This window comes from Sorex araneus, chromosome X (assembly GCF_027595985.1).
Source record: "Sorex araneus isolate mSorAra2 chromosome X, mSorAra2.pri, whole genome shotgun sequence".
Taxonomy (NCBI): Eukaryota; Metazoa; Chordata; class Mammalia; order Eulipotyphla; family Soricidae; genus Sorex; species Sorex araneus.
The window spans coordinates 265,432,186-265,452,925 of NC_073313.1; the positions used below are offsets into that span (position 1 = coordinate 265,432,186).

Genomic DNA, 20,740 nt, shown 5'->3' on the forward strand with positions numbered 1-20,740 from the left:
TTCCAGGGACCCACCTCGGGTTGGGATCCCCCAGTGTGAGTGCGTCAGCGGCACCCCAGCCTGGCTGCGCCCCGCGGGACCCCCACCCCCAGCTCTGTCCCAGGGAGCAGATCTGTGCCCCCTCTCCCGGCGCCTGGACCCTGTGGGCACAGTCTGGACAGCTCTCACTCTGGGGCGGGGGAGGGGCGCAGCACACTGCCCCGAAGAGGACTCGCTCCACGGGTGACCCCTCCTCCCCCCTTCCTCCAGCTCCCAGGCAGCAGGACACCCCGCCCCTGACACGCCCACGCTCCACCCGACACGCCCACCCTCGAAGACCCCGCCCCTGACACGCCACGCCCCGCCCTGACACGCCCATCCGTGAAGGCCCCGCCCCTGTCATGCCCACGTCCCGCCCTGACACGCCCACCCGTGAAGGCCCCGCCCCCGACACGCCCCGCCCCGCCCACCCTTGGTAGCCCTGTCCCTGTCCCTGCCGCACCAGGCCCCTGACACTGCCAGTCTTTGGCCTCAAATGGCCTTAAGTCCTTTCCTGCACTGTCCTTGGTGTGTGCTCAGGGACAGAGGGAAGAGGGGGAGGGGGAGGGAGAGAGAGAGGCGGAGGGAGAGAGAGAAAGGAGAGAGAGGGAGAGGGAGAGAGCAGGAGACAGGGAGAAGCAGGGAGACGGGGGAGGGGGCGGGAGAGAGAGAGGGAGAGGAAGAGTGGGAGAGAGGGAGATACAAGGAGAGAAAGAGGGAGAAGGGTCAAGAGAGAGGGGTGAGAGAGGGAGAGAGAGAGAGATGGAGAGAGAGAGGGAGAAACAGGGACAGAGAGAGGGGAGAGAGAAGGAGAGAGACAGAAAAGGAGGGAGAGAGACAGAGAGGGAGGGAGAGAGAAGGAGAGAGGGGGGAGGGAGAGAGAGGGAGAGAGAGGGGGGAGGGAGGGAGAGAGGGAGAGAAGAGGGAGAGAGACAGAGAGGGAGGGAGGGAGGGAGGGAGACATAGAAGGAGAGAGACAGAGACGGAGGGAGGGAGAGAGACAGAGACGGAGGGAGGGAGAGAGACAGAGGGAGGGAGGGAGAGAGACATAGAAGGAGAAAGACAGAGAGGGAAGGAGGGAGGGAGGGAGAGAGACAGAGAGGGAGAGAAGGAGAGAGACAGAGGGAGGAAGGGAGAGAGACATAGAGGGAGAGAGACAGAGAGGGAGGGAGGGAGAGAGAGGGAGGGAGGGAGAGAGACAGAGGGAGGAAGGGAGAGAGACAGAGAGGGAGGGAGGGAGAGAGGGGCGGGAGTCTGTCTTCTTCAGGGGCTCACTGAACCCCGTGGGGCCCCTTTTCCTTCCACCCATGAACCCTGACTTGGGCCATGGCTCCCGAGAAGAGGTGGGGTGATGTCCCACTCAGGTGCAGCCCCTCTCTCTGGCGGATACCCCAGCCAGACCCCCGGAGTATCGCCGGCCTCCCCAGCTCGGGGCCCCTAACACCCCCCAGGTCTGCAGGTGGAGGGGGTGACCCGGGTCCGGGAGACAGAGGCCCGGTGCGGGACCGAGATGCCGGTGGTGGCTGGACGCAAGCGGGCAGATCGATGCCCAGAGTCTGGTTCCGGCCGGCAATGAGTCTGGCTTGGTTTGGGCTGAGAGCAAGTTGAATTTTCTTGACTGTTCGGTTTGGGGGCTCACCCACCCTGCAGGACACACCCGATACAGTGCTCGGGGAGCCATGAGGGGCCGGAACCTGGGGTTTCCGCATGCACAGTGCATGCGCAGCACTTTGCCTATCTCCCTGGCCAGCAGGAGGGGGGATTTTGTTAGTTTGCTTGTTTGGGGGCCACACCCAGAGTGCTCAGGGGTCACTGCTGGTGGGGACCAAGGGGACGGAGCCCATGCCCGCTGTGCGCAGGGTCAGCACTCCCTGCCGTCCCGTGGGTCTGACGCCAAGGACGGGGTCGTTTCTACGGGACGAGCAGGATGGCCGGGGCGTGGCACACTGGAGTTCCGACCATCTCGGCTCAGAGGACTTTGATGAATCCAGGCCCGGCTTCCCCAAAGTGGGGGGTACTGTCCGCTGGGGGTGCTGGGATGACCCGGGCGGGGCTGGGGGGACAGTACCCTCAGGAGGCAGGCTGGGGGGCCGGGAGGGTGGTGCTGAGGGTTTTACCCAGGAAAGTGGACGGGCCGACAGGTCATTAAGGGGCTTCTCTCCGAGATAGTCCCTACACCCCTTCCCCCCCTTAGCTGTGTGGGATTCGAACTTGGGGCCGGGAGCTGCCTCCAGCAGGCTGGGTCTGCAAGCAGCACGTGGCTGTGTGTGTTTTATGTGTCTGGGCAGGTCAGCGCTGTGGTTTCGTGCTGTCAGTGTGGGGTGAGAGTGAGAAACCCGCGTACCCGTCTGTGGAAACATCAGCAGCCGGGGCGGCGCGGGGGCATGTGGGAAGGCGGGAGTGCGGGTCGTCAGCCACAGGCGTTCTGGAGCTCCGGGGCGGAGGCCCCGAGCAGGACCTGCCCGTCGGCTGTGTCCATTCAGAACCAGCCTTTTTTTTTTTTTCCTTTTGGGTCAAACCTGGCGATGCTCAGGGGTCACTCCTGGCTCTGCACTCAGGAATCACTCCTGGCAGTGCTTGGGGGACCATATGGGATGCTGGGGATCGAACCCGGGTCGGCCGCGTGCAAGGCAAACGCCCTCCCCGCTGTGCTATCGCTCCAGCCCCCAGAACCAGCCTTTGTGCCCTTTTGTTTCCTGTTTGTGGTGGCGGTTCCGTTCCTCGCCGGCCCACTCTGAGCCACGGAGCGTTTCTGGGCGTTTCGGGTCAGCCGACCCAGAGAGCCGACAGGGGCCCCTGCATCTGCGAGACGCCACGGGGCGGGGGGAGTGGGGGGAGCAGGGGCTGGGTGATGCCCTGTGAGCCCGATTCCCTCAGCCTGCGGCCTCGGCGGGCAGCTCCCTGACCCACAGGTGCCGGCTGTGTGCGCGGGGCAGCGGGGTGAGGAGGGGGCCCCCACGCCCACCCAGCCCGAGAGGAAGCAGAGCTGTCTCTTCTCCGACATCTCCCTGTCGCCGGGCCTCAGCCCCGAGCACTCCAAAGCTCGCCTGGCCACTGGCAGCGTGTGCCCAGCCTCTCAGGAGGGCATTTGGGGGGCAGGGAGCCCCCCCCGGCCAGCCCCCAGACCCTGCTCCCCACCCCATGAAGCAGCCTGGGGGCTTCTCTGGTCAAGGGGGACAGGTGGTGCCGGGAGCCCCCGCCCCGCCTGCCTGCTGCCTCCCCAGCTCAGCTCAGACCTCCAAGGCCCCCGACCCCTGGGGGCCGCCCGCCCTAGCCGCCAGCCTGCCCCTGCTCAGATCGTGACCGAGCACCACGTGGGATGAAGAAGGAGCCGCCGCCGTGGCCTTAGCCTGGACACTCGCCAAGCCGGGCCCCTCGGTGCAGCCACACGGCCTGGCATGACCTGTGCCACAGTTTCCCTCTCCGTTTCTGGCTACGTGACCGCAGCTGCAGCCAATTGGAACACGCACATGTTCTCCCGAGTGGCCGGCGGGAACCATGTCTTGGAAAACTCGGGCATCGCTTCCTGATTCGCTGACTGAGGCTCCTGCTCAAGGCCACGCACCCGAGGGGGCAGCTTTGACCTTTTGCGGCACGCCTGGGACCCACGAGGGCTCGGGTTCGATCCCCAGCCCTGCACCCATGTGCCTGAGTGCGGTCCCAGCGGCTCTGCACGGGGGTGTGGGACCTCCAAGCGGGACCCGCGGCCAAGGGTGCAACACCCAGTGAGTGCCAACACCATGCCCTGAGTGACCCCACCAGGACAAGGAGAGGGGAGGGAGATCTGCTGCTCACGATGATGATGACGACAATGAAGATGAGGTGACCTTGGGGTCCAGGGAAACCACAGAAGAGCTTTGAAGATGGAACGAGAATGCTCCGGACGGGCACTGGGCAGTTTCTAGAAGCTTCTTCGGGAGCCCTGCTCCAGCAGAGAGCACTGGAGGACGTCAGCCTGCAGCCCGCGCTGCAGCTCTGGTCCCGTTCCTGGGGCATGTTCATTAGCTACAGTCCACGGTGGCCACGGAGCGCTCAGCCCCCTATCCCAGGCAGGGGGTCCCTGAACCTGTGAGGCCCCCCCACACCCTCCTCAAATTCCATCCACACCAGCGCTTCCAAACTAGGTTTGAACAAATGCGGGAGGGTGTGCCTTGGGGCTCTGGTCAGGAAACGCCTTTGCACCCCCAGAGAGGTTGAATCTGGGGACAAGAAACCATCCTCCCCGGGGCCCGGGGGCGCAGGCTCGGGGGCTCTGAGAGGGCGTCGTTTTGTTGGGGGGGTCCCTTGAAATCACATGCATGTTGATTTTAGTTTTTGGCTTGGGGGCCACAGCTGGCAGTGCTCAGGTCTTACTCCTGGCTCTGTGCTCGGGGATCACTCCTGGTGGGCTGAAGGGATGCCGGGGATTGAACCTGGGTCAGTCACAGCAGGGCGAGCACCCCCCCTGCTGTCCATTGCTCCGGCCCCATCATGTGCGTGGTTAGTGCTCATTCTTTTTTTTTTTTTTTGCTTTTTGGGTCACACCTGGCAATGCACAGGGGTTACTCCTGGCTCTGCACTCAGGAATGACTCCTGGCAGTGCTCGGGGGACCATATGGGATGCTGGGAATCGAACCCGGGTTGGCCGCGTGCAAGGCAAACGCCCTACCCGCTGTGCTATTGCTCCAGTCCCAGTGCTCATTCTCACCAGGTGCTCGAGGGTCCCCAGAGCACGCAGGGACCCTGCGCCATGGCCCCAGCCTGTGCCAGGTCAGAGGTTGGGAGAGGCTAACAGGGGTGGGCAAGGCTGACACCCAGCAGTGCGACTCCGAGTGCAGTTCCTGCCCCTGCCGCTGGGGTCAGCTTCTCCCAAGAAGACAGATTCACAAGGTCCCAGGGAATGGGGGCGGGTCAGGCGGGTCACAGGAGCCCCGGCCAGCCTGCAGCCGGTGGTTCTCTCACGGCCTCCCCGCCTGGGCCCACAGTTAGAAGCCGCGACCCTGCTCCCCCTCGCAGCCCCTCTCTTTCTCCTTTTGGAGTGATAGCACAGTGGGTAGGGCGTTTACCTTGCACACGGCCGACTCAGGTCCGATTCCTCCATCCCTCCCGGAGAGCCCAGCAAGCTACCGAGAGTATCCCACCCGCACAGCAGAGCCTGGCGTATTCAATACCCCAAACACAGTAACAACAAGTCTCACAGTGGAGACGTTACTGGTGCCCACTCGAGCAAATCGATGAGCAACTGGGACAACAGTGCTCCAGTGCTACCTGGTGGTGCTCAGGGGCCCTGGATACCAGGGATGGCTCCGGCCTCGCGCTGGCAAGGCAGGGGCTCGGCCTGCGGGGCTCTCTCCCCACCCGCCGGCCTGCTGGCTTTGCACATTTTCTGTGCTCACTGATCCGCAGGCCAGCCCTCGAGTTCCCCAGGCTGGGGTGCAGCCGCCTCTCCAGGGCTGAGCCTCAAGGTGGCTACGTTTTGCCCCCACCCCACACCCCCAGCAACGACATAACTTGATTTTTTTTTTCTTTCCCTCAACAACCCAACTTGAAATCCAAGTGAGTCCTCCGCAATTGACTTTGATCTTGACCCTCGTCCAGGCGCCTGCTGGATATGGGGACGTCGCCAGATGCATTCGGAAACTGAGAGCTTTAAACTTTCCTAAAAAGGAAGCGGGCAGATAAAAGGACTCCCCTCCCCCCGCCCCCCCCCCCACCACGCTTCCAGAATCCACTGTGAAATGTTTTCTATCACTCCATGACAGCGGACAGCGTCTTTATTGATGTCCTCACTTTCATGCCGGGATTTATGTTTAGAGCGACTCGTGCGGGGCGAGTGCCAAGATTTCACGGACTCCAGCACTCGGAGGGGTTTCGCCCCCCGAGCTGGGTTGAATGGATTAAAGGCTGAGCATCCGTGGTGAGGGGGAAGGCAGCTTTTTAAAATCTTTGGCCAGCAGCAGAGGAAGCGAAAGGAGCTGAGGGGTGAGCCAAGACGATGGGGTGCTTGGGACGGGGCGGGCAGCGCTGGCTTGCAGCCTGGACCTTTTCGTTTGCTGGTTCATATCCGGCGGGGAGGCTCCAGGGGCCAGGACCCCCACGCAGAGCCTGGGCACCCAGCCCGCCACAGATCCAGCCCACCACGGGTCCTCTCTCAGGTCCTGCAGCACAGACACACGTCTGTTGTATTTTTGCAGTGTCCAGGGATCAAAGTTGGTCCTCTCTCCGGAGGTCAGCGCACTGCAGCCAAGAGCCGCCTTCTTGGGGGCTGGTCGAAGCCCGCCCCCCCCCCCCCCAGCCAGCGCCTGTCTGCCTGTCCCGCGGGTTCCCAGCTTCTCAGGGCCTTTTGGATTCTGTTTAGACAGCCTGTCCGGAAGAACGTCCTTTGTGGGGGCTGGAGCGATAGCACAGCGGGGAGGGCCTTTGCCTGGCACACGGCCAACCTGGGTTCGATTCCCAGCATCCCATAGAGTCCCCCGAGCACCGCCAGGAGTAACTCCTGCGTGCATGAGCCAGGAGTAACCCCTGTGCATCGCAGGTGTGACCCGAAAAGCAAAAAAAAAAAAAAGAAAAAAGCGCCTCCTTTGTGAGGGTTCATCCCTCCCTGGAGCCAGCTCCCCATCTTCAAGTTCACGGGAGACCTAGAGCATCGGGGTGGCGACTCCCCACTACGGGGCCTCAACGCTAGTGCAGGAGCCTCGCTGGGAGTGAGGGGCGTGGCTACGGGACCCCCAGCACGACCCTCCCCCGGCCCCACTCTGATCTCTGGGAGCGGTAGGGTCCCAGTCGAGTTGCCGGGGGGCCACCCTCCCCCAACCCCCTCTGCTTCAGCTCCCCGGTTCTACCCACGTCCCTCCAAGGGGCCCAGGTGTCTCGGCTCCACCCCCACCCGGCCTGGCGGGGGTCCCATTCCCTCCCCCCAGCCCCACTTCCCTTCCCTGGGGAGCGTCAGAGACAGTGTGACCCTGGGGGGCTCCTCGGTGACTGCGCAGCGCTGGTGGGGGGCACTAGGGCCCCCTCCATCAGGGTGCCAAGCTGTACCGGGTTCGAGCTCGGGTCTCGCCCACCCCAGGCACGTGCTCAGCTGTGATCTCTCGCCCTGGCTGGCTGCTGCGTGATGCAGTGTCGTGTCCCAAGAGTGAGGGCAGGGCTGCCCCCCCCCCCCAGCAGCTCTCTCCGAGTGACACCGGGGACACCAGAGCCCACGTCGGGGCGCCTTGCAGGAGCAGCAGCTGCAGCTTCCGGCGCCTTCCGTGAAGCTCTTTCCCACTTCCTGTCTCTGGGCCGGTTCAAAGCCTTCGCTGTCACCGCTCTCTCTGTGATCTTGCCGCCCCTGTGCCGGGGATGCCCTTTGCTCGTCCGCGCCGTCGGGGTCCCTCCTTCCCCGAGACAGACCGCGGACAGTGACCCCTCCTTCCCCGAGACAGGCCGCGGACAGTGACCCCTCCTTCCCCGAGACAGGCCGCGGACAGTGACCCCTCCTTCCCCGAGACACGCCGCGGACAGTGACCCCTCCTTCCCTGAGACACGCCGCAGACAGTGACCCCGCCGCGGCCTTCCTTGAGAAAAAGGCCGAGTCCCGTCTCTTAAGTCGAACGCGCGGCTCTGCAGAGCACAGAGGAGGCCCAGGGCTCTGTCCAGGCCAGAAAGCGGCCAACGTGGGGACGCGAAGCAAAGGTCTAAAAGGGCGACTCTGGGAGCCACGAGTAGTCGACCAAGGGCCGTGTCGCCCAGAGAGTCTGCGTGCCTGCAGGAGGCTCAGCCCGACAGGGACATCCCCTGCACTGGGGCCACCCCAAATCAAGCCCCCCCTCGCCCCCTTCCTCACTTCTGCCAGGCCGGGGGCAGCCATGGGAGCTGCAGAAGGCGCCCCCCAGGGCTCGGGGTGCTGGGGAGAAGCACCCGCGGGGTCTAGCCGCCACCGTGTGGGGAGAAGGCCACCCTGGTCCCCGCACTCCGCCGCCTGAGCCAGGCTGCGGCTGCCCAGGGCCTGGCATGGACCCCCACGGACCCCCTCGGGCCCGCAGAGCCTCCCTGATGCTGGCAATGACCCAGCTGGCCCCTGAGGGGTCTGAGTCCCCTCGCCCCAGGGCCTGGCAGCAGCACGGCTGTTCCCTCACACGCCCGGTGCGTCTCAGCCCCGCCGAGCTGGACCCAGGCGGGACTCGGGGCCACCAACATCTCTGCCCCGCCCTGGGGAGCCCGGACAGAGACTGACAAGGAGATTCGTTCAGTGCCAGGCATCGAATTCAGAGCCTCACGCACGTCCGACCAGGGGCCGCCTCCCGCCCCCTGACTTCAGGCTGCTTCGTGTCTGGTCCCCCGCATCCCTGCAGAGTCATTTTGGAGCTGGAGCAATAGCACGGCGGGCGGGGGTGGGGGTGGGGTGGGTCAGGGCACTTGCCACGCATGCGGCTGACCTGGGTTTGATCCCAGCATCCCGTCAGGTCCCCTCCAGGAGCGACGGTCCCTGGGCACAGCGCCAGGAATAAGCCTGAGCAGAGCTGGGGTGGCCCCGAGCCTCTTCCTGCAAGAACCATCCCCCCAACCTCCGAGCTCTGTCATTCCAGAGACCTGGCCAGAGCCAGGCGCGCAACACCAGTGGCCGGCCACTCGCCTTGTTTGTGCGAGACCGCCGGTACCACACAGCCGCTCGAGGACCCAAGCACTGTGGGCATGGACCTCCCTACACCCCGACCCGGGTTCGATCCCCCGAGTCTCTGACTGCAGTTGCACTTCCTTTGATGGACCTGGCCAAGGTCAGTGGGAAACTGGCTGGACTCACGTTCTCTGTATTGGTCGTTTGGGGGCCACACCCGGGAGTGCTCCGGGCTTCCTTCTGGCTTGGGGGACCCTCTGTGGTGGGGCTCAGGAAGTCAAGTGGGATACCAGGAATCAAACGTTTTGGTTCGGGGGCCACACCCCGCAGTGCTCAGGGCTTACTCCTGACTCTGCACTCAAGGGTCACTCCTGGCAGGGCTCACGGGACCCAATAGGGTGCTGGGGCCTGGCCCTGGCCCAATCAGGTGTGTGCAAGACAAGTGTCTTACCCACTGGACTCTCCGATCCCCACGGAGTTACACCCTCAATGCCATATGGGACACTCAGGACTCCTGGGAGAAACCTGGACACAAGGCAGGGCTGGATAAAAGGATCCAGCACTCTGAGTGGCTGGGCGGGGCCCCAGACTCTGGGGAACGTCGCTGCAGATGTGAGGGGAAGGACCAAGACCCGAGGACCAAGGGATGCCTGGCCCCAGGTGTGTCCGTCCTGCCCGGGGAAGAGTCCCAGAAGCGTCTCTGAGGTGCGGCGGGGCTGGTCCCGGGCTGTGGCCCTGTGGAAGCACCAGCAAAGATTTCAAGCATGGGGGCTGGAGCGATAGCACAGCGGAGAGGGCATTTGCCTTGCACGCGGCCGATCCAGGTTCGATTCCCAGCATCCCATGTGGTCCCCCGAGCACCGCCAGGAGTAATTCCTGAGTGCAAAGCCAGGAGTGACCCCTGTGCCTCACCAGGTGTGACCCAAAAAAAAAGATTTCCAGCGTGACCCCAAGGCAGGCAACGGGCTTAGAGAAGGCTGACCTGACTCGCTTGTGGAAGACGTTCCAGTGGTGGATGAGATGCGACTCAGCCCCGTCGCGTGCTGCAGAGAAGAAGAACTGCCCCGGGTTGGCTCACTGCCACATCAGGAAATGCCCCCTGCCCCTCACCAGTCTGCGAAGCTCACCACCCCCGCCCACCCGTCAGCCACCAGGGGTGGCCACAGACGGCAGAACAGTGACGGCTCACGGAGGCTCGGGTGGCATTGTGGCATTTGGGCATGGGGGCCTTCCTGGTCTCAGGCTGAGGGTGCTGGGAGCACGGGGGACCGTGAGGTGCCAAGGAGCAAGCCCAGGGCCCGACACAGGAGAGGCTCTGCCCTACCGCCTGTACCCAGCCCTCTACCGTGTAGTTTTGAATTCAGGAATATACGTTACATTTTACTGGAGCAGCGTGATGTTTAGAAATTATTTTAGGCATTGGGTCAGATTGATAGCACAGCGGGTAGGGTGTTTGCCTTGCACGAGGCCGACCCAGGTTCCATCCCTGGCATCCCATAGGGTCCCCCAAGCAACGCCAGGAGTAATTCCTGAGTGCAGAGCCAGGAGGGACCCTTGAGCATCCCTGGGTGTGGCCCAAAAAAGAAAAAAATATGACTTTAGGCATCATGATTTATAATAGCAATAACGGCAGAGTTTCATGCATGGAACATTCCAGCTCCGACCCCTCTCCCGGTGTCCACTTTGGTCCACCAAGTTGAGTGCCCCCTGCGGTCCCCTGCAGTGACATTTCCTACCGAAGACCAGCTCTGGCTCGGTTGCCTTTGGGCACTTATTATTCCCCTGCTGAGTGTCTTCTACCCCCCCTGAGATCTCTGAGAGAGACCTCTCCCTCTGAGTCCTCTCAGCACGGGACTGCAGATACGTCCACGTCGCAGCAAAATGCATGACTTCCTCTCTTCTCATAGCCGGGCAATATTCCATGTGTCCACGTTAGGTTTATTGGGGTGCACTCCCGAGGGTACCCTCCCGACCTCTGTGAGGCTGGGGTCAAGCCGCAGAGTGAACTCTATATGCCGTAGTTGATCCGCCATCTGTTCCTGGACACTTGGGTTATTCCCAGAGTCCGGCAATTGCAAATAGCACTGCACGGGACACGGGTGCAAATGTCTTTACAAAACAGCTTTTCAAAACACCTGGGGGTAGATGCCAATCCCTGCATAGGGAGGCTTACTTCTTTGCTTTCTGAGTACTTCCGTTTCCCAAAGCAGCTGAAGCAACTGATATTCCCACCCTGGTGAGTGAGAATCCTTCCCTCGGGTCCCCATCAGCACTGGCTGTCCTGTGTTTTCTGTGTGCCACGTTCTCTGGTGTGAAGTGACAGCTCATCCTTGTGATTCACATTTCCCTGGTAAAGTGGAGAGCACTTTCTCACATGCTATCAGCTGTCTGCATATCATTTGTTTGGGGGCCACACTGGGCAGTGCTCCGGGCTTGCTCCTGGCTCTGTGCTCAGGGATCACTCCTGGTGGTACTCAGCGGACTACCTGGGGTGCCAGGGATTGAACCTGGGTCAGCTGTGTGCAAGGCAAGTGCCCCCCCCCATTGTACCATAGCACTGGCCCCTGTATGTCTTCTTTAAGGACATATTTATCTCTTCTCCCCATTTTTGGATGACATTGCTTTTTTTTTTTTTTTTGCCTTGTTAAGTTTTACATGTGCTCTATGTATCTTGGGTACTAAGCCTTGGCCAGGTGAGTGATGGGCAAATGTTTTATCCCCATATATGGGGTATCTCTCCAGTCTGACACCTGTGGGGTGTCTCTCTAGTCTGGTCACTGGTTCCTTTGAGGTGCAGATGCTTGATTTGCTGTAGTTCCATTTGTTCATCTTTGCTTGGCCAATGGCACTGAGTCTTTGAAGGTGTCTGTATTCACAGGCTCTGCCTATAATTTTCCCAGTCTAATTTATAGATTCAGGTCTGACATCCAGGTCTTCAGTGTAGTTTGAATGGGCTTTTGTGCACGGTGTAAGATAGGGCTCTGAGTTGATTTTTGTGGTAACACGTCACCGGCCAGTTTTCCCAGTTGAAGAGATCTTCATTGCTTCACTTATGCTTTTACCTCATTTGTCGAGGATTATCTGCCCATGTGCACCCTGAGGGTTTGTAGCTGAGTAGTATTCCATATGTCAATGAGCATTGGTGTTTATATATATCACTGTATATATATATATATATATATATATATCACTGTCACTGTATCACTGTAATCCTGTTGTTCATCGATCTACTTGAGCTGGCGTCAGTAATGTCTTCATTCATCCCGGCCCTGAGATTTTAGCAACCTATATATATATATATATATATATATATATATATATATATATATATGACAAGTTTCAAATTTATTGGGGTCCACTCCCAGGTGGGCCCTGCAGACCCCTGGCAAGCCCGGGTAGAGCCGCAGGGTGAAATCTGCGTACCATAGTTTCTTTATCCATCAACTGTTCTCGGACACTTTTTTCCCAGAGTTTGACAGTTGTGACCAGCACTGCACTGGACACAGGGCTGCAAACGTCTTGTTCCCTGGACTCAGAGTCTGTCTTGGGATATGTTATTTTCGCCCCCGATACTACGCGTCTCACCCGTTAATAAAGCACGGCACAGTGTAAAAGCCGCTTCTCTCGCACCGGGGAGCCAAGCTTTGCCAGTGACTCACGCTACTGAGTGTTTGCTTTGCTGGGGGCGGCGTCTGTGCATAAACCCTCAAGGCCAGGGAGCGAGAGCAGAGGCTGGGCCGAGGCCCCACATGTGCCTGCCTGCTCGGGGGCAGATGCCGGGCACGGCCTGGCCTCCTGCGCCCCGGCACTGGGGGCGTGCCCTGGGACCCCCCCCCCACCCACCAAGCCGGAGCAGAACCACCATGCAGGGGCCCCTCCCCGCCACTGAACGAAGAAACAAACCCATGCCACCACACACCTGAAACCACCACCCATGGGATCCCACGAACACCACCGGCTGTGGCCCCACCCTCCACCCCCAAAATACACACACATACACACACACAAACACCACACACACATCATCAGTTCTCTTCTTCTAAGAGAATGATCAATTGGTGTAAGATGGTTAGCTCAATGGCCACCTCCTCCGAACAGACCTCCCTGATAGCCCCTTGACAGTCCACACCTCCCCAACTCATTCAAACATGGAGTTTACACCCCATTCTATAGGTCAGGCAAGTTGAGGTACAATGACAGTACAGGACTTTCGTTCACCACCTGAGCTATTCTCCCAGAGGACACCGGCTGAAGGGTGAGACAGGCGAAAGCCCCTGTTAGTGCTCAAGACCGTGTGTCCTGGCTGCTTGCTGACCCCGTCCCCACCCAGAGGTGTGCAGGGGCCCTGGGTCCCGGCCCCCCTCCTCTGCTGGGAGTTCACAGGGACGGGGCACCGGTGGGCTTCTGTGGACCAGAGGTGTGTCCTGGGCCGTGGGGGCTCCTGGAGCCCGTCCCTCTCACTGGGGGTCACCTGGGCTCCAGTAAGGGGTGAGGAGTAGGAGTGAGGTTCAGGTTGCGTCAGTCACCTTCGACTCTCTCTCTCACACACACACACACTGAGCAAGGGGCAGGACCTGAGGCTGCGTCAGTGACCCCCCGACTCTCTCTCTCTCTCTCTCTCTCTCTCTCTCACACACACACACACACACACACACACACACACACACACACACACACACACTGAGCAAGGGGCAGGACCCGAGGACGAGGGCGGGAAGCCGGGGGAGGGGAGGCCCCTTCCCGCCCAGAGGTGAGTCACGGCCAGTGTCCCGCCCACCTGTCCAAAGTGCAGGCGTCCAGCGCACTCTGGCCAGTGCCCCAGCGGAACCAGCAACGCCCCCTAAAGAAAGTGGGGCTCAGAGGCAGGGAGCCGCCTGGGTCCCCCCACCCGCCTCCTCCTCCGCATGCCCAGTGCAAGGGCAGTGTCGGGGCGCAGGGACCCCAGGGCTGTGCGCCACGCGCCGGGGTACCAAGTTCTGCTGGGAACGGAGGCGGGTCGGGGCGCCCCGCGCTGTCCCACACCCCAGTCCTTCGGAACACGCCCTCCCCCCACCCCCCGTCTGAGGAGCCGGACTCGCCTGGCCCCCCGGGGCCCCCTGCCCTCCTGGGACAGGCCCCAGACACGAATCTTCAGCCGCGTATGCCAGGGGTGAGCCCGGATGGCAGCAGAGTGAGCCCTGGGCTCTCCCCGGGGCGCCCTGCGAGGGCAGGGGTGCGGCGGCCGGGCAGCCTCTGTGGGCAGCGACTCCCTGGACAGTGCCCGCCCCATCCCCACCTGCGTGAGCTCACCTGCCGGCCGGTCCTGGCGGCTCTGTCGGGGGCTGCCTCCTCTCCTGACCCCTTGGTGGCCTGGGGGCTCCCTCGTGCCCTCTCCTCGGGTCCTCTGTCCGTCCTCCTCCTGTCCCCTGCACGCGTCTTGTCCTCCCCTGGGAAAAACTGGGGAAAGCGCTTCTGACCTTCAGCCCTGCCCGGGCTGGCTCGCTCTCAACTGGCACCGGCTGAGCCGATCACTTCCTGCCCGGCTGTTTACCTTCGCGACCGAGGCTGCAGCCAGGGCAAGGGGACCCGCATCCCACCCTGGGAGGGCGACTGACCCCACCCACACCCCCTCCCCGTGCCCGGATACCCCCCCTGAACACCAGGTCCCCGATGGGGGCGGCGGGGAGGGGGGGCGCCAAGGGACTTCGAACCTTGCCTGGCCCTGATCCGTTTCTGCGTTTCTTGTGTCTGTGTGTCCTGCCGCAGGCGTCACTCCGCTGCCTCCCTTTGTTCTCTTTCGGACCAGAGAGTCAGACCCGTTCTGAAGACGCAGGAACGGGGGCTCAGGGCTGTCTCTCATTTGCCCAAAGCCACACAGCACTGGGCTGGGGCTCTCTGCGTCCAGCCCGGCTCAGCTGCATTGGGCCCGGGTGACAGTCCGGTGGGGAGGGCGTTTGCCGGGCACGCCGCGGACCAGGGTTCCATCCCAGAGCCCAGTGGAAGCTCTGAGTGCTGCTGGGGGCAGCCCCCAAACCCAAACCAGAAAAGTAACAGGTTTCAAGGCCTGTTAGCGACCCCTGTCATCTGTCAGAGCCCAATGGCCACAAACGCCTTTGGAAGGAAATGAAACAAAACCCACCAGATCAGGCCTTGTTTTTGCTGGCAACCAAGGAGCCGGCCCAAAGGCGCCGGCAGACAAAGGCGACGTTTGTGCTCGGTTTGTGGGTCGGGGGTGTTGAGCTCCCGGGGCTCCGGCTGCCCCAGGTGTGGGGCAGGGAGATCTCAGGCTCTGAGGGGAGGGGCTGGCTGCGAGGGCTCGGGGGCTCGGACGGCTGCGGGGGCCGGAGTCTGCGGTCTTTGGCTGTTTGCTTCCGTCACTCCGTCCGCTTCCAGGAACATCCTCAGGAAAGGCGTGAGCAGCGGGAGGGGGTGGGAGTCCTCTTGGAAACCCGCAACGTGAGCGCCACCGGCACTGGCTTCGGCGACGTCTGAGAGTCAGACAGTGCTCTCTCCTGCACACGCGGGCACCCTAGGTCGCCAACCTGTCCGTCCCTTCACCAGCCACCCTCAACCCCTCGTCATGCACTGGCCACTCGTCCCTTCATCCACTCACCCAGCCAATCACCTGTCTATCCACATATCCATTTGCCAACTACCGTCATTCTATTCATTTCTCCATCCATCCATCTCCCATCCGTCTATCCATCTACCCACCCACCCATCCCTATATTCGTTTGCCAACTACCCATCACTATGCATTCATCTCTCCATCCACCCATCATTCCACCAAGTCACCCATCCTTCCACCCACCCATCCATTCACCAACCGCCTATCACTCTAGTTGTGTCCATCTGCCCACCCACCTCCATCCATTCGTTTCCTCACCTATTTGCCATCCATCCCTCCCTCCCTCCCTCCCTCCCTCCCTCCTTCCCTCCCTCCATCCACCCATCCCTCCATCCCTCCATCCATCCATCCACCCACCCATCCATCCATCCACCCACCCATCCATCCATCCCTCCATCCCTCCATCCATCCATCCATCCATCCATCCATCCATCCATCCATCCCTCCCTCCATCCACCCATCCATCCATCCATCCATCCATCCATCCCTCCCTCCATCCATCTATCCATCCATCCATCCATCCACCCACCCATCCATCCACCCATCCATCCTTCCCTCCAACCACTCGACAAACACCCGAGGGTGGTCCTTTCAGTCCGACTCCACGTTAGACTCAGAAGAGAACAAACACTGACCCCTCTTCTCTCACCGCTCCCCAGGCCTGTCCGCAGAGCCCCCGCAGACGCGGCTTGTGGGGCGTGTCTCCCGAATGTTCTCAGCGAGCTTCCACCCTCTTTCCTTCACCTGCTCCTCACGGGCCCCTGAGGGTCCTTTACCGTCTCGTCAATCTCTGCATCATTGACTTGTGAGTGAGAAAATTAGGGGTGGGAGCACCTTCTCTGACCAAGGTGAAGGGAGTTTCGCTCGCACATTGGCCAGACCAGACACGAGGACGCAATGCAAGGCCCCCTTATTGCTAGCTCGAGCTAGGGTCTGAGTCTTGCCCAGTGCAGTGGAGTCTTGGCAGGGACCCGACTCTGAATTCTGAGCAGCTTATACAGGGTTTGGTTTCATAACAGCATTTCTCTAGGAACCGGCAATATGTTTCCAGTTCTGGTCCCGGTTCTGTCCCCTGACTCCACGCCCTCGGCCCTCTCTGCTGGGCTGGGCGCCACCGCCCAGGCCCCTACTCCGACAGGCTGTTGCCAGGGTGACATTGTTTCCTGAGAAGTCGAGACTTTGATAGGGGAAACTGAGACTTAGGCCTGTCATGGCTCCATTCGGCCTGCCAGAGTCAGCCTGCATGCGATTGTGCGAGTGTACGAGTGTACGAGTGTACAAGTGCACGAGTATAAGAATGTACAAGCGTAAGAGTGTACGAGTGTACAAGTGTTGCATGAATGTTCGTGCGGTCGGTCGGAGGCGCTGAGATAAGGAACGCGGAAGAAATTGTGACGTCAGTGGGCCCCACGGGTGACTTTCATGAAGCGGGGAGGAGAAAGACGGTCACTTTCTCTCCAACCGCCTCAAACACCCAGGACCCAGGGTTACTGGGTTCTTGTCTCGCTCGCGGAAAAGAATTTCAGGAGTAGACAAGCAGTGAAGTAACAGACTTTATTTAGAAGGTCTTAGGGAAGGAGGAAGAGATAAGTGGAAAAGGAAAACCAGTAGGAGTAACGCGCTCAAGAAAGAACTCGGGCTCCTCCAAAGATGGAGAGAGCCTTGAATGGACTATTGGGCTGTTTTTTATAGGTTCTTTACAGCCTGCCCCCACCCACATGCGGTTTCTTTCCAAGTATAAGTTCGTTGCTAAGGTTACCAGGGAGGTTGGGAGTGGTGATAGCCTTCTTCGGGGAACCTCCTGGGGAGGGGTCTATTATCCTCAGAGTCTGTTGAAGGTCTTATCAGGTGCGGTTCCACAGGGTGGGGGGTCTATTATCCTCAGAGTCTGTTGAAGGTCTTATCGGGTGCGGTTCCTGTGTCCACAGGGTGGGTCAGTCTCAGGATTCTCCTCCCCGGAGACTTTGATGATCTAAGTTTCATTGCCAGGGGCCTTTCCCTACCTACCTGCCTACATCAATTGGAGGACTAAGACTCGCTCTGGCTCTTAGCAAAGGCAGAGGGCCTCGTGGATCTCCTTTTGTTGATCATGGTAGCTCTAAAGGACGCAATATAGTGATGTCACCAAAGGCATCAAAAAATGTTACAGGGAGAACATTGAGACAATGGAAACATATTGTTTCCTTGTATGGTAGGCCTATAGCCTCTGGAAAAGGATACAGAACTGAGAAGGAAAAGATACAAAATCAAAACTGAAACCTTCTACAGGCACCTGGATACAAAACCAAAACCGAAACCAAGGCACCTGGATTTGCATCCCAGAGACTAGGCTGTGCTTGCCACTTCAAATACAAACTGGGCGGGCACCTGAAATCTGCTTCCCAAAGACTAGGCTGGGCCCAAGCCTGCATTTTACAATCTCAAAGGTCAGGCCTGGCTAACACCATCTGCATGTCAAAGACCAGCCAGGCTTCTGTGAGAGAAGGAAAAACTGCTCTTTTCAATACACTGAAATTATTTTTCTAAAGACAGCTTGAAAAGGGGGAAAATGTTCAGCTTCATCCAAACCAGTCAGGACACACGAGAAATCTCGCCCATTTTCATGGGTCCCTATGTTCCTGTCCTTAAGTACGGTACAGTATACATGGGCTCGCCCTGACAGCTCAGTCCAGCCCCAACATACAAGTGTAAGAGTGTACGAGTGTACGAGTGTAAGCCGAGATTTGGCCTTCCGTTCCCCTTTCTCGTTTCTCATTTGGAACAAACTCTCTCCCTCCCTCCCTTTTTATCTCTCTTCCCCTCTTCTATTTCTCTCTTTACTTTTTAATTTTGGAGCCCCCCCCCCCCCAGTGCTGCTCAGGACTTACTCCTGGTTCTGTGCTCAGGAATCACTCCTGATGGTGCTCAGGGGACTATAGGGGATGTTGGGGATTGAATTGGTTGGACATAAGAAAGGCAAGTGCCTTACCCCTGTACTATCATTCAGGTCCCCTCTCTCTTTCTCTCTCTCTCTTTCTCTCTTTCTTTTTCTTTCTTTCTCTCTTTCTTTTTCTTTCTTTCTTTCTTTCTTTCTTTCTTTCTTTCTTTCTTTCTTTCTTTCTTTCTTTCTTTCTTTCTTTCTTTCTTTCTTTCTCTCTCTTTCTCTTTCTTTCTCTTTCTTTCTTTCTTTTTTCCTCTCTCATTCTTTCTTTCTTTCTTTTTTCTTTCTTTCCTTCTTTCTTTCCTTCTCTCTCTCTCTCTCTCTCTCTCTCTCTCTCTTTTTCTTTCCCATACGGGACTGTGCACGAGGCTTCCTCCTGGCTCTGCACAGGGTTCGCTCTCTCTCTCTCTCTCTCTCTCTCCCCCATCACTTTTTCTCCATGCTTTGATTCTCTTTGTAAAGTAGAGGCCAGGAGCAAGAGAGACAGTACAGGCGCAAGGCACTTGCCTTGCCTGCAGCCAACCCTAATGGGGTGCTCAGGGCATGCAGGTGAGGGGTCACATCGGGGCCCCAACTCGCCACACAGCCTGTCTCCCCAGCACCCCAACACCCTTTCATTTGATGACTGAACATTCCAGAACCATTACTAAGCCCTGACGCTGAGCCTTCCGAGGGATTCCAGCCTCACCAGCAGCTCCCCAGCTGGAAGCCGGCTGCCCGCAGCACCTCCTGACTCAGGGCTGGCCGCTGCCTGCCCAGCTTCCCAGGCTCGGGGCTAAGCGGGACGTGATTGGATGCAGCGGTACCTGCTTGCGTGTAATTTCAAATCCAGTGTTGTGTATCAGGTTTTCATTTTTTGTTGTTGTTGTTTTGTTTTTCTTTTCTTTTTGGGTCACACCCGGCGATGCACAGGGGTTACTCCTGGCTCTGCACTCAGGAATGACTCCTGGCAGTGCTCAGGGGACCATATGGGATGCTGGGAATTGAACCCGGGTCGCCTGTGTGCAAGGCAAACGCCCTCCCCGCTGTGCTATTGCTCCAGCCCAATGTTGTGTATCAGGTCTGAAAATTTAGGGCCAGAGAGATGGGACAAGGGAGAAGATGATTTCTGGCACCCCAAAGGGGCCCCCGAGCCCTGCCAGGAGGGATCCCTGAGCACAGAGCCAGGAGTCAGCCCTGAGCACCACTGGGTCTGGCCCACCCCCCCCCACGACCAAAACAAAGCCCCCAAACCTAATGCACACCTGCAGGGATGGGGCTCAGTCCTGCCCTCCGCTGCTCGCCCCCCTTCCCGGCCACCCACGGGGGGAGGGGGGCTATAGGTGTGTGCTGGCGCCCTGCTGTGTCGCTCCTACCTCGCCACGCTTGTGGTGAGTCACAGGAGGAGAGGTGCCGCCACCTCAGCCCCGTGACCTGCCTCACACCAGGGGCCAGTCCCGGGGGTCCAGATGTGCAGCCGCCAGGCGGGGCTGGACACCCGTGGGCACTGGATGTCAGCTTTTAGGCCGTCTCCCTGACCGGTGCTGTCCGTGATTGCCCGTGGCGGTGGCACGGTGACCTGGGCCGAGGGGTGGCCAGGGAGCGCCCCTCACACCCGGGTCCCGGTCAGCCAGGAAGGAGGCATGGCCGTGTCCATAGCCCCGAGACTCGGTGTGGGAAGCGCTGGGGGAGACGCCCTGCCCCCGGCACTGACGCCCACTTCCTGCGGCTTCTCCCACGCGGGCAGGCGCAGGGCACCAGGCGGACCAGGGCCTTGGCCGCCTCCCGAGGGCCTCCACCTGGGTGTCGCAGGTACCCGGGCTCCGTGCCAGGCCCCGGCTGCCGCAGAAGCGGGCGATTCAGGAGGAACCAGTCCAGCTGCTTCCCAGGCGCCTGGCTGGCACCTGGTGGGGCCCACAGGAGCCGCAGACACGGCCCCCTCGGGCCCCTGCGGCCCCGGGTCCTGCGCGTCCTCCCCTATGAGTTCCGGGGGTCGTGACACTCGTGCTCCAGTCTTCGTCTTGTTTGGGGGCCACACCCGGCGGTGCTCAGGGCTTGTTCTCAGCTCTGCACTCAGGGATCACCCCTGGTGGTGCTCAGGGGGTCCTTGGGATGGCAGGGATCAAACTTGGATTGGCCGCAGGCAAGGCAAGTGCCTCATCCCTGTCCTGTCTCGCTTGTTTCTGGCCTCTAGTTTACAAAATAATTAAAACATGGAGACAAAGTGGTGGGGTGGGGGGGAAGAGAGAGAGAGAGAGAGAAGGAGAGGGGGAGGGAGAGAGAAAGGGAGAGAAGGAAAGGGGAGAGAAAGGGAGAGAGGGAGAGGGAGAAAGAGAGAGGGAGGGAGAGAGAGGGAGAGGGAGAGGAAGAAAGAGAGGGAAAGGGAGATGGAGAGGGAGACGGAGAGAGAGGGAGGGGGAGAGGAAAAGAGAGAGGGAGAGGGAGATGGAGAGGAAGACAGAGAGAGGGAGAGGGAGAGGAAGAGAGAGAGGGAGGGAGAGAGGAAGAGGGAGAGGAAAAGAGAGGGAGAGGGAGATAGAGAGGGAGACGGAGAGAGAGGGAGAGGGAGAAAGAGAGAGGGAAGGAGAGAGAGGGAGAGGGAGAGGAAGAGAGAGAGAAGGACAGAGAGATGGAGAGAGAG

The 20,740-nt window shown here is 60.0% G+C and overlaps 1 protein-coding gene across 1 annotated transcript in view; it reads right to left on the bottom strand.

Moving 5' to 3' along the window:
• The window catches only part of LOC129399882 (ephexin-1-like), a 31,605-nt gene extending 17,598 nt beyond the window's left edge, over positions 1–14,007 (bottom strand). Inside the window, exon 1 of the mRNA XM_055121281.1 lies at positions 13,883–14,007. The gene's annotated coding sequence lies outside the window, so the exon portion shown is untranslated. The remainder of the gene's footprint in view (positions 1–13,882) is intronic.
• Positions 14,008–20,740: the final 6,733 nt, after the last annotated feature.